Raw genomic sequence first — 8,748 nt, 5'->3', positions numbered from 1 at the left:
ATTTATTTTTGACAGAGAGAGAGAGAGCGAGCATGAGCAGGGGAGAGGCAGAGAGAGAGGGAGACACAAAATCCCAAGCAGGCTCCAGGCTCTGAGCTGTCAGCACAGAGCCAAATGCGGGGCTTGAACTCACAGACTACGAGATCATGACCTGAGCCGAAGTCGGATACTCAACCGACTGAGCTACCCAGGCACCCCTATACCACAAATTCTTTATCCATTCATCCATCGATGGACATTTGGGCTCCTTCCATACTTTGGCTATTGTTGATAGTGCTGCTATAAACATGGGAGTGCATGTGTCCCTTTGAAACAGCACACCTGTATTCCATGGATAAATGTTCAGTAGTGCAATTGCTAGGTCATAGAGTAGTTCTATTTTTCATTCTTTGAGGAACCTCCATACTGTTTTCCAGAGTGGCTGCACCAGCTTGCATTCCCAAAAACAATGCAAAAGAGATCCTCTTTCTCTGCATCCTCACCAGCACCTGTTGTTGCCTGAGTGGTTAATGTTAGCCATTCTGACAGGGGTGAGGTGGTATCTCATTGTGGTTTTGATTTGTATTTCCCTGATGATGAGTGATGTTGAGCATTTTTTTATGTGTCAGTTGGCCATCTGGATGTCTTCCTTGAAGAAGTATCTATTCATGTCTTCGCCCATTTCTTCACTGGATTATTTGTTTTTTGGGTGTTGAGTCGGATCAGTTCTTTAGACTTTGGATGCTAACCCTTTATCTGATATGTCATTTGCAAATATCTTCTCCCATTCTGTCGGTTGCCTTTTAATTTTGCTGATTGTTTCCACTGCTGTGCAGAGGATTTTTATTTTGATGAGGTCCCAGTAGTTCATTTTTGCTTTTGTTTACCTTGCTTCTGGAGACGTGTTGAGTAAAAAGTTGCTGCAGGCAAGATCAAAGAGGTTTTTGCCTGCTTTATCCTCGAGGATTTTGATGGTTTCCTGTCTTACATTGAGGTCTTTCATCCATTTTGAGTTTATTTTTGTGTATGGTGTAAGAAAGTGGTCCAGGTTCATTCTTCTGCATGTCGCTGTCCAGTTTTCCCAGCACCACTTGCTGAAGAGACTGTCTTTATTCCATTGGATATTCTTTCCTGCTTTGTCAAAGATTAGTTGGCCATGCTTTTGTGAGTCTGTTTCTGGATCCTCTATTCTGTTCCCTTGATCTGAGTGTCTGTTCTTGTGCCAGTGCCATGCTGTCTTGATGATTACAGCTTTGTAGTATAGCTTGAAGTCTGGGATTGTGATGCCTCCTGCTTTGGTTTTCTTTATAAGATTGCTTTGGCTATTTGAGATCTTGTTCCATACAAATTTTAGGATTATTTGTTCTAGATCTGTGAAGATTGCTGGAGTTATTTTGATAGGGATTGCACTGAATATGTAAATTGCTTTGGGTAGTGTCAGCATTTTAACAGTATTTTTCTTTCTATCCAGGAACATGGAATCTTTTTCCACGTTCTTGTGTCTTCTTTCATTTCTTTCATAAGCTTTCTATAGTTTTCAGTGTATAGATTTTTCACCTCTTTGGTTAGATTTATTCCTAGGTATTTTATGGTTTTTGGTGCAACTGTAAATGGGATTGATTCCTTGATTTCTCTTTCTGTCACTTCATTGTTGGTGTATAGGAATGCAACCGATTTCTATGCGTTGATTTTATATCCTGCAACTTTGCTGAATTTATGAATCAATTCTAGCAGTTTTTTGGTGGAATGTTTTGTGTTTTCCACATAGAGTATCATGTCATCTGCAAAGAGTGAAAGTTTGACCTCCTCCTGGCCGATATGGATGCCTTTTGTTTCTTTGTGTTGTCTAATGGCTGAGGCTAAGGCTTCTAGTGCTATGTTGAATAACAGTAGTGAGAGTGGACATCCCTGTCTTGTTGCTGACCTTAGGGGAAAAGCTCTCAGTTTTTCCCCATTGAGGATGATATTAGCATTGGGTCTTTCATATATGACTTTTATGATCTTGAGGAATGATCCTTGTATCCCTATTTTCTTGAGGGTTTTATAAAGAAAGTATGCTGTATTTTGTCAAATGATTTGTCTGCATCTATTGACAGGATCATGTGGTACTTGTCCTTTCTTTTATTGATGTGATGTATCACATTGATTGTTTTGGGGATATTGAACCAGTCCTGGATCCCAGGTATAAATTCACTTGGTCATGTTGAAAAAAAATTTTTTTTAATTTATTGTTGGATCCAGTTGGCTAATATCTTGTTGAGGATTTTTGCATCCATGTTCATCAGGGAAATTGGTCTATAGTTCTCCTTTTAGTGGGGTCTTTGTCTGGTTTTGAAATCAAGGTAATGCTGGCTTCATAGCAAGAATTTGGAAGTTTTCCTTCCATTTCTATTTTTTGAAAAAAAAAAAGCTGCTTTTTCGCATATCCCCCCCCCCCCCCTGGCATTTCCATCCTCTCTCCACAAGCAAAAATAGCTCCCTGCCCTCAGCGGCTTCTCTCCCCCAGTTCACCTCTCCATGCCATGTACTTGCTGAGTGCTGTGGTTCAAGTTGTGAAGATTGTTGTGTTAATCATCAAATCAGTTTGCTACATGTGCAGGCTGGTTTAGTGTTGACCTGGCTGTATTTCATTGATGTGAGACACAAAAAAAACTTCCATGCAGTTCCACCATCTTGGCTTCTCCAAAATCTCAGAAAGTTCTAAAGCAAACACCTAAATATAACTACAGATCTTTGCAAAAACTTAATATGTAATTATTTACTTAAGCTGGCAATAAGAATCTACAGAAGGTCATAGTTGTTAGAAAAACTTAGTTCCTTTAACCTTGAGAAGTTTTAGTTCTCTTAAGTAACCAAAGACCTGATAAAGATAAAACATGGAAACTGGTTTTCTGGGCAAGGAAAAGAAGAAAAAAGAACCCTTACTTTATAATTTCTTATACAGAGGAGACCAAAAATCCAAATAAACTTTGTCCTCTAATGGAGAGAAGAGCAGAATTTCCATTTTATACAAGTGTGGGGCTAGTTGCGGTGGGCAGGGCATCCCCTGGCCTGCCAGGTTTTCTCCTGGTCACCCTGTTCCTCTGTGAGCCCCCGCCCATCACTTTGCTGATGGAGAGATGTTTCTTCAGCTCTCCTTTACACCTGACAGGGTCTGCCTAAAGGAAGATGGGGGGGTGGGGACAGCAGGCAGAGGGCAGAAGGAGAGAGAAGGGGCAATGTCCTTCCTTTCATTGGGCTCTGAGCCCTGCTTTTCTCCCTAGATTCTGAAGGGTGGGAGAGGTGTGAAAGCATATGTAGAAATGACTTGAAATGGGACAAAATGGTTGGATACAGTGGGTTGGAGAGATGGAGGTAATTGGAAAGTGGAGCTCACTTAGGAGTTGGGGTTTTCTGGGGGAGGTGAGCAAGGAGGGGAGGGAGGCAGGCTGGGTCAGGTGGAAGGTTGTAAAGGTGGGAGGGATATAGAAGGAGGTGGGCAGTGCAGAGGGTCAGAGGGATGGGAGGTGGGTAGGGCAGGGAGGTGGAGGAACCAGGATGGGACAATGCCAGATGGATACTCAGAGATGGTCAGGGTGGCAGGTGGCTGGAAGGACTTTAGGAGGATCCCACTGGGAAGAGGAGAAGGCAGACAGCAGTGCAGAAGCAGTCAGAGCCTGGGAGGATTGTAGAGAGTAAGCCTGTGTCATGGAAACAAGGATGTTTGTGGGTCCTTGGAGGATCCCAAGAAGGCAAGGGAAAGACCTCCAGAGACACTTCCCACTCAGACTGAGGCCTGATTCTGAATGGACTTGAGGAAACCACCTGAACAGCAGGAGAAGGGGTGCAATTCCTGCTCCCTTTACCCCAAGAAACCTGCAGGTATTGCCCATCAGGGTGGGGGTGGGCTGGGCTGCTTCTCAGCTCTGAGCTCAGAATCCAGTGGGGTTTCTTTGGAGCAACTGTTTAGTATTCATGAGTTTAAGAAATCTCTCCCACATCTGCTTGTCACAGCCAGTCTTGTCATATAACTGTCCATAGTACTGTCCATGAAGAATGTTTCAGAATTGGAGTAATCAGAGAAGGTAATGATGACTTTATACAGGAGGGCTCCATGGGGGATGATTAACCCTTCATGTCCATCTCATGCATCAGCCCAGCACTCCATTTGGAACATTTGAACTTTTGTCAGTCGCTTTAAAGGTTATTATGGAATGGGATCAGAAGTTTGAAACTCAAGAGGTCTCACTCAGTTCTAGTACTGAATGTCCACTCTGCTATGGCTTGTGAAATGATGTTTTTACTGTTTAGAGAATTATAGAGATCTTTAATTTTTATAATAAAAGATTTACTAATGTCTAATAACTGCCAACATGTACAGATACACAACAATGCTGTATGCTGATTACAGAAACAATATGCAATCAAAGAGGAGTTTCAGTTGGATCCATAATGCTATAGTATCTAAAATATAGATCTGGGGGCGCCTGGGTGGCGCAGTTGGTTAAGCGTCCGACTTCAGCCAGGTCACGATCTCGCGGTCCGTGAGTTCGAGCCCCGCGTCGGGCTCTGGGCTGATGGCTCAGAGCCTGGAGCCTGTTTCCGACTCTGTGTCTCCCTCTCTCTCTCTGCCCCTCCCCCGTTCATGCTCTGTCTCTCTCTGTCCCAAAAAAATAAATAAACGTTGAAAAAAAAAATTTTAAAATATAGATCTGATAGCATGTTCATATTTTCAACTTTTAGGTATATGGGTGTTACATTATTCTTTTCTCTTTTTTAAATTTACATAAAGAATCAATAAATCATTATGATGTTAAAAAATAAAATAAAGACGGGGTGCCTGGGTGGTTCAGTCAGTTGGGCGTCTGACGTCGGCTCAGGTCATAATCTCGCGGCTCATGGGTTCGAGCCCCATATCAGGCTCTGTGCTGACAGCTCAGCTGTGCTAACAGCTCAGAAACTGGAGCCTTCTTTGCATTTTGTGTCTCCCTCTCTCTTTGCACCCCCACCTCCTGCTCACGCTCCATCTCTCTCCCTCTCTCAAAAATAAACATTAAAAAATAAATAAATAAAATAAAATAAAGTTTATTATGGAAAACGTAATCTGCAAATGAGCAAGAGACTGATGGAACAAGAGGAGTGGGGGCTGGTGTGGGGAAAGGGGAATGGGATAGAACCTGCCAAGTTGAGATCAAGTGAGGACTTGGTGGTCTGACCCTGAAGGAGACTGGGTTTCTATTTCATGGACACAAGACTGGAAGGGTGTTGGGGTGATGCTCACCACAGAGGCTTGGGGATTGAAATGGGGTGGCTTTCACAGGTAGACATAGTCCTGATGGACTGTCTTAATCTTCACACAATTATTAGGTATATTTTATTAATCCAACTTTACAGGTGATGAAATTGAGTATCGGAGAGGCTATGTCAATGACTCAAGATAACAGAGCTTATTAAGAGGCAAATCTAGATTTGAACTCAGGTCTTTGACTCCTGAGCTCTTGATCCTTCCATAACACCACTGGGCAGAAAGTCTTACTCTGTTATGTGTCTGCCTCAGCTTCAGGCCTGGGGGTGGAGAGCAAGGTGGGTTGTGGTTGATAAGTGCTCAAAAGTGTTTGTTGTATGAAGGAATGAATTACTTGTGCAGGTTCACCTTCCATTGTGTGGGCCTAAGTTCTAGAGACTCTGTGTCAGGAAGGAGAATATAGCAAAGGAGTTCCAGTGTGGGCCAGGAAACTGGAAATGGGTTTCCTGTGGGTTTCCATCCTTTTCCTGGGAATTTCTAGATCTCTAGAATCTAGAGGACTGGGCACTGGCTCCTTACAAGAAAAGAATAGAGTGGAGTGTATGTGTGCACAGTATATTTGATAAGAGTATGACAGTGTGTAAGTTTGGGTGTGCATGCCTGTCTGTAAAGGTAGGAGTTTGTGAGTACGTGTCTTTGTGTTGGAAACATGTGGGAATGTTTGTGATAAATGGGTGTGTATATGTGTGTATTTGAGGGTATGTGTCTGTGTGTATGTATGAGTGTGAACATCTGGGTGTGTGTATCTGCATGTGTGCAGGTGCAAGTGTGCATATGTGTATGTGTGCAAGCTGTCGCAGGGGAGCTGAAGACTCATGGTTGAAGATGTCTTTGATGTGATTTGTGCAATCTTCTTGCAGGATTCAGGCTGTGGTATGGAATGGGGTGAGTTGGGAGGGCAGAAGAGGAAGGCTGTCTGTGCTTGGGGTGTGAGGGGATTGGGTAATCTGAGCAATGGGTGCCTCTGCCCTGGCAGGTACAGAGGGATGGCATCAGGATTCCAGGTCTGAGGCTGGGTGGAGACTGGGTCCTGAGGCCTTCACTCAGGACTTGCACTGGAAGAACTCAGACACCCTATTCTGACCAGGGAGGGCCATAAAGAGGTGGGGTCAGGATGGGAGTGTGGCCAGACAGTGGAGGGTTCAGGCCTACTCTCTCCCCCATCCACACCCCCAGGATTTGGGAATGACGTAACCAGGCTGCTATTCCTACCTCTAGGCCCCACCCATTCTTCCCAAGGGCCTTAGAGTTTCCAGAACTCTTTGTGTGCCACCTTCTGAGGCTGGGATGACCAAAATCACAGTGAAGACTTGTCTCTAGTCAGTACTACCCAGACAGGTCCAAAACAAGTCCTTGTCTCTTGGAGGCACCTGGTAAGCCAAATATGCATTATTACTGAATTTCATACAAGCTAAGGCTTCAGACCACTTGTGCTGGGAAGTTCTTGCAGAGTTTAAACTCACATTTCTGGTTGTACTTTGTGCCCCATAATCCCAGGCTAAGTTGGTTAAGTTGGAGCCAATCACCTTCAGCCAAAAGTATAGAAGTAGTTTCTTCTGGGTAGGGAAGTGGGTCAGAGTATATGGACACTAAGAGGATGTGGGGCTAAAGCTGGTGGATCACAGAACTCTCCTGGGCAGAATGGCCATGATCAACAGGGCAGATTCAGAGACGGGAGCTTAGAGATCAACAGTTTTTCCTGTTTCCCATGTTATTCCAAGCTGTGCCAGGGGAAGCAGCAGAAACCGAGGCTACGGTAGGAGGGACCAGATTAGAAAGGGAATGTGTTTCCCTGACTACAGCTTTGAGAAGCCTGTGGAAACACAGGATAAACAGCAAATTATGAAAGCAGAAATGTTCCTCTTGCAGCTCAGGAAGTAGGAAGAGAGGTGCCAGGGCTGTGGGACTCTGAGGGGCAGAGGGGTGTGTGTGCTGAGGGTGAGGGTGTGAACAGCACAGTGTTTGTGGTGTACATGTCTGTGCTCTGTGGTTAACAGTCCCATGTGCACCAGTCATGTACGTAAACATGAATCACATGGGGAAGGGCACAGCTTTGACATGTTTTTCTTTAAACAAGAATTGTGATCTGGCTTCTCACTGGGGCCTGCAAAGTAAGCTTTTCTATTAGGAGCAGCAGTCAGCACCAATGGGAAGACCCCTGGAGTGAGAATCAAGAAAATGTGGGTTCCAGTTCTGGCCCTAGTTATCAGCTGGGACCCTATGACATGTCACTTCTCTGAGATGGGATGTCATCTGCTGTCCAAAAATAAAGGAAAAGCCACAAATTCCTTCTGTGCCAGCAGCCTCAGTGCTGGGGACCAGAAAAGGGAAGGGGACTGGAGTGGGTGATGGCATTTCAGGGGCCAAAAGGAATAAGGGATGCCAGTGAAAAGGGCTGCATGAGGGGTTTCCTGAATTCAGAAATTCATGGGTTCTTGCTGGAGCCACTGATTTCCCCAATCTGGGCAACCCAGCCCTATTTCAGCACCCAGCATGGAGGAATGGCTCTTCAGCCAGAGACGTTCTCTGCCGTCCTCTTGTGGCTGCTGAGTACTATGTAGGTCTGAGAAGGTTTTGCTCTAGCCCACAGGGCATCTTCCCTTGCTCCCTGGTGGAAATTGCCTATATCAGGAAAAGGGACCTTTCTTTGCTCCTCTAACCTCATCTTTCCCCCCAACTCCCCTGGTTCCTGGAGGCACTCACAACCTCCTTAAGATTTAAGTCTGTCTGAGATTTATCTCTGTTTTCCATTTCCTGAGGTTTTAAGTTCTGCTTTCGGGGATGTGCAGTGGAGACAAGGGGTTGAAATTAAGATACTGAGCCAAAAGAGCAACTTCTCTTCTCTGGGTTCCATCTATAACCTCATCTATAACCTTAGCTTCCCAGGTAGTAGGAATTTTTGAAAACATTTAGGGGCTAATGACATTCCTGGAGAAAATGGGTTTGGAGCAGACCAGAGTTATGCATCTAGGCTTCTGTGAAATTGTACCCAAGTTAGCAGGGAGGTGGATTGCCAGAAGCCATGAGGCAAGAGACAGGGATGCTGGAGGGAGATGGCGTATTTGACAGATACTGACAGGACTCCTTATCTGCTAGCTCTGGAGTCCCCTCCTACCCACCAGGCTGCCCTTGACTCCCCTTCTAGTATTCACTGCTCGTTAGTGACTGTCTTTGGGGACACATCCAATGGGCCACATTGCATTGGATGGACAAGAAGGGTGAGTAGGGAAAAGGGGACACCAGGTAAGTGATGGAAGAGGAGGGGTTGAAATAACTGAAATTTGAGCTGATATGTGAGGATCGCTCGGGAGCTTGGAAGACGTGGCAGGGGAATCTTTCCTGGGGGCAGATGCTGAGTTGCTGAAGAGGAGTAACTGGGGTGAGGGTGGAGGTGTGAAGAAATACTGAAAGATATTGAGTTCCACTTATTTTGGGAGACCTGATAAAAATTAGCCATGATTTTATTGAGAGCTTCCTATGTACAA

This window comes from Felis catus, chromosome B4 (genome assembly GCF_018350175.1).
Source record: "Felis catus isolate Fca126 chromosome B4, F.catus_Fca126_mat1.0, whole genome shotgun sequence".
Lineage (NCBI taxonomy): Eukaryota > Metazoa > Chordata > Mammalia > Carnivora > Felidae > Felis > Felis catus.
This window is presented reverse-complemented; position numbering follows the sequence as displayed.